Source organism: Schistocerca serialis, unplaced genomic scaffold (assembly GCF_023864345.2).
Source record: "Schistocerca serialis cubense isolate TAMUIC-IGC-003099 unplaced genomic scaffold, iqSchSeri2.2 HiC_scaffold_1142, whole genome shotgun sequence".
Taxonomy (NCBI): Eukaryota; Metazoa; Arthropoda; class Insecta; order Orthoptera; family Acrididae; genus Schistocerca; species Schistocerca serialis.
This window is the reverse complement of record NW_026047340.1, coordinates 90,001-95,000: the sequence shown is the minus strand read 5'-3', so window position 1 is coordinate 95,000 and position 5,000 is coordinate 90,001. Positions and strand designations below refer to the sequence as shown.

At 53.1% G+C, this 5,000-nt stretch overlaps 1 non-coding gene across 1 annotated transcript in view; it reads right to left on the bottom strand.

Annotated features, from left to right (window-relative positions):
• LOC126432510 (small subunit ribosomal RNA) overlaps positions 1-1,619 on the bottom strand; it is a 1,909-nt gene extending 290 nt beyond the window's left edge. Inside the window, exon 1 of the ribosomal RNA XR_007578017.1 lies at positions 1-1,619. This exon is cut by the window's left edge and continues 290 nt beyond it. This is a non-coding gene — a ribosomal RNA (small subunit ribosomal RNA).
• Positions 1,620-5,000: the final 3,381 nt, after the last annotated feature.

Genomic DNA, 5,000 nt, shown 5'->3' with positions numbered 1-5,000 from the left:
CCCCGACCTTTCGGCCTAGGAAGACACGCTGATTCCTTCAGTGTAGCGCGCGTGCGGCCCAGAACATCTAAGGGCATCACAGACCTGTTATTGCTCAATCTCGTGCGGCTAGAAGCCGCCTGTCCCTCTAAGAAGAAAAGTAATCGCTGACAGCACGAAGGATGTCACGCGACTAGTTAGCAGGCTAGAGTCTCGTTCGTTATCGGAATTAACCAGACAAATCGCTCCACCAACTAAGAACGGCCATGCACCACCACCCACCGAATCAAGAAAGAGCTATCAATCTGTCAATCCTTCCGGTGTCCGGGCCTGGTGAGGTTTCCCGTGTTGAGTCAAATTAAGCCGCAGGCTCCACTCCTGGTGGTGCCCTTCTGTCAATTCCTTTAAGTTTCAGCTTTGCAACCATACTTCCCCCGGAACCCAAAAGCTTTGGTTTCCCGGAGGCTGCCCGCCGAGTCATCGGAGGAACTGCGGCGGATCGCTGGCTGGCATCGTTTATGGTTAGAACTAGGGCGGTATCTGATCGCCTTCGAACCTCTAACTTTCGTTCTTGATTAATGAAAACATACTTGGCAAATGCTTTCGCTTCTGTTCGTCTTGCGACGATCCAAGAATTTCACCTCTAACGTCGCAATACGAATGCCCCCGCCTGTCCCTATTAATCATTACCTCGGGTTCCGAAAACCAACAAAATAGAACCGAGGTCCTATTCCATTATTCCATGCACACAGTATTCAGGCGGGCTTGCCTGCTTTAAGCACTCTAATTTGTTCAAAGTAAACGTGCCGGCCCACCGAGACACTCAATAAAGAGCACCCTGGTAGGATTTCAACGGGGTCCGCCTCGGGACGCACGAGCACGCACGAGGCGGTCGCACGCCTTCGGCTCGCCCCACCGGCAGGACGTCCCACGATACATGCCAGTTAAACACCGACGGGCGGTGAACCAACAGCGTGGGACACAAATCCAACTACGAGCTTTTTAACCGCAACAACTTTAATATACGCTATTGGAGCTGGAATTACCGCGGCTGCTGGCACCAGACTTGCCCTCCAATAGATACTCGTTAAAGGATTTAAAGTGTACTCATTCCGATTACGGGGCCTCGGATGAGTCCCGTATCGTTATTTTTCGTCACTACCTCCCCGTGCCGGGAGTGGGTAATTTGCGCGCCTGCTGCCTTCCTTGGATGTGGTAGCCGTTTCTCAGGCTCCCTCTCCGGAATCGAACCCTGATTCCCCGTTACCCGTTACAACCATGGTAGGCGCAGAACCTACCATCGACAGTTGATAAGGCAGACATTTGAAAGATGCGTCGCCGGTACGAGGACCGTGCGATCAGCCCAAAGTTATTCAGAGTCACCAAGGCAAACGGACCGGACGAGCCGACCGATTGGTTTTGATCTAATAAAAGCGTCCCTTCCATCTCTGGTCGGGACTCTGTTTGCATGTATTAGCTCTAGAATTACCACAGTTATCCAAGTAACGTGGGTACGATCTAAGGAACCATAACTGATTTAATGAGCCATTCGCGGTTTCACCTTAATGCGGCTTGTACTGAGACATGCATGGCTTAATCTTTGAGACAAGCATATGACTACTGGCAGGATCAACCAGGGAGCTGCGTCAACTAGAGCTGAGCAGCCGGCCGCCCGGGAGTGTGTCCCGGGGGCCCGCGCGAACACGCAAGCGTCCGCTCAATTATTCTGCAAACAGGAGGAGGCTGAGCTCCCCTGCACAACACACCTCGAAACCCTCTCAGGTCCCGGCGGCGCGCAGCGCCGTCCTAAGTACTTGGTCGGGTTCGAGAGAGGCGCAATCGCCCGGAGTTAGGCGAGTAGACGCTTTAGGTGCGACCACCCGTGCTCCCAACTGAGCTTGCCGCTGCCGACAGAGGCCCGGGAGCGTGCTGTCGTGGCATTGCCGGCGGGAGACAACACGCGCCACCTACGGTGACCGGCAGCTCCAACGCCAGCGCCACAGAAGGACAAAAGCCCTACTTGGGTGCCGAAGCGAACTCTCCCAGCACAGCGCACGCGCCAACACGTCCGCACAGCTGCGATACAAACCACCTGCGAGAACCGCTGGGGCGACCGAGCAGCAGACGGCGTCGCGGCGCCGAGCGCCGGGCGGCGGCGCATCCTCAGCGCACAAAGTCCTCAATCGGACCAGCACACTGCAGATGGCCACCGCGCTTCGCACCGGGCCCGCGAGGACCTACTTTGGCCGCAAGGCGCCGCGAGCAGGGGGCGCCGGCGCGCAGCTGCGCCGCCTGCCGCGTCCGTCGGCCGGCGCGCCTGCCACCGGCCGCCCCCACCAGCCGGCTGTAGCGCGTGCGCCCACGCACCGCGCTGCCAGCACGCCGGGCGGCCCCCCCTCACCGGCCGGGGACGGTCCCACCCAGCCACCGCCGCGTATCGCCTCACACCCAGATCCCCTTTCACGTTCGTGGGCATGGTGGGTCCCCTTTCACGTTCGTGGGCATGGTGGGTATCCCTGAAACAACCGGTTAATAGCTCGACCGATCGTCGCCAACACTGATTCACCTCTAGCGAGAACAACCGCACCACAACGGGTTACCGGTTGTTCATTTGCGTAACGTCACCAGCAAACGTACACGTCCATCGCCATTTGCAACGAGTATTGCATGCCTGTGTCAGGTGTCACAACACACTACGTCTGCCCACATAGACGCAACAACATGTGCACGCCTAGAGAACACGTGGAAGGTAGACCCCGTACGTATGCGGTGTCCATTGCGCGAACGACTGTCAGCCCGCCTCTGCAGCATGTCGCAGATGTGGAACGCGGTGCAACATGCTATCACGGTGTGTGAGAAGAGACGACTACGTCCGAATACACGCTCCACTACATCAACAGACTGCTCATGCTGATCGCCATCCAGGGCGTCCGTTCCTCCCACACGTCTGTATGGCGTACCACACTGCAATCCAGCTCTTATAGGGAGACGACACGTAGCTGCGTGCACAATATTTGGACTGTATGGTCCGCCGTTGCTAGGCGCTGTCGTCATACGGTCACATGGGCCACGATGTATCATTCAGTACATACGGAGCAATGTGCAGTACAGTTTGTGGGTTTTGCGTACATCGGCGGACAGGTGACAGGCCGTACCACAACGTAGGCTGAGTACGTCGGCATGCGAAGGGCATTGAACATGCAAACTTCTCACCGACCAGCTTGCGAAGGCAGGGGGGAAGGGGGGGGGCATGTACGTCCTGCTGCTATCCACACTACAGTGTATAGCAGGAGCATGTGGAAAGTCAGCAACACCTGCAAGGTGTTTAACATGACGCGATACACAGGGGACCGGGCAGTGCGAGTAGCGAACTATATTGCGAGGGTTGCGGTTAGGCAACACTACACTACTTTAACGGGTTGCATAACAATTACAGAGCAGGTTCAGCGACAACGTGCGTCAGGTTAAGGCGCAATATAGTTTAGGTTACGGCGCACTTTAGGTTAGGTTAAGGCACATTATAGGTTAGGTTAAGGCACAACATGGGTTACGTTAAGGCACAACATGGGTTACGTTAAGGCACAACATGGGTTAGGTTAAGGCACAACATGGGTTAGGTTAAGGCACAACATGGGTTAGGTTAAGGCACAACATGGGTTAGGTTAAGGCACAACATGGGTTAGGTTAAGGCACAACATGGGTTAGGTTAAGGCACAACATGGGTTAGGTTAAGGCACAACATGGGTTAGGTTAAGGCACAACATGGGTTAGGTTAAGGCACAACATGGGTTAGGTTAAGGCACAACATGGGTTAGGTTAAGGCACAACATGGGTTAGGTTAAGGCACAACATGGGTTAGGTTAAGGCACAACATGGGTTAGGTTAAGGCACAACATGGGTTAGGTTAAGGCACAACATGGGTTAGGTTAAGGCACAACATGGGTTAGGTTAAGGCACAACATGGGTTAGGTTAAGGCACAACATGGGTTAGGTTAAGGCACAACATGGGTTAGGTTAAGGCACAACATGGGTTAGGTTAAGGCACAACATGGGTTAGGTTAAGGCACAACATGGGTTAGGTTAAGGCACAACATGGGTTAGGTTAAGGCACAACATGGGTTAGGTTAAGGCACAACATGGGTTAGGTTAAGGCACAACATGGGTTAGGTTAAGGCACAACATGGGTTAGGTTAAGGCACAACATGGGTTAGGTTAAGGCACAACATGGGTTAGGTTAAGGCACAACATGGGTTAGGTTAAGGCACAACATGGGTTAGGTTAAGGCACAACATGGGTTAGGTTAAGGCACAACATGGGTTAGGTTAAGGCACAACATGGGTTAGGTTAAGGCACAACATGGGTTAGGTTAAGGCACAACATGGGTTAGGTTAAGGCACAACATGGGTTAGGTTAAGGCACAACATGGGTTAGGTTAAGGCACAACATGGGTTAGGTTAAGGCACAACATGGGTTAGGTTAAGGCACACCATGGGTTAGGTTAAGGCACACCATGGGTTAGGTTAAGGCACAACATGGGTTAGGTTAAGGCACAACATGGGTTAGGTTAAGGCACAACATGGGTTAGGTTAAGGCACAACATGGGTTAGGTTAAGGCACAACGTAGGTTAGGTTAAGGCACAACGTAGGTTAGGTTAAGGCACAACGTAGGTTAGGTTAAGGCACAACATGGGTTAGGTTAAGGCACAACATGGGTTAGGTTAAGGCACAACATGGGTTAGGTTAAGGCACAACATGGGTTAGGTTAAGGCACAACATGGGTTACGTTACGGCACAACATGGGTTACGTTACGGCACAACATGGGTTACGTTACGGCACAACATGGGTTACGTTACGGCACAACATGGGTTACGTTACGGCACAAATTAGGTTAGGTTACGGCACAAATTAGGTTAGGTTAAGGCACAAATTAGGTTAGGTTAAGGCACAAATTAGGTTAGGTTAAGGCACAAATTAGGTTAGGTTAAGGCACAAATTAGGTTAGGTTAAGGCACAAATTAGG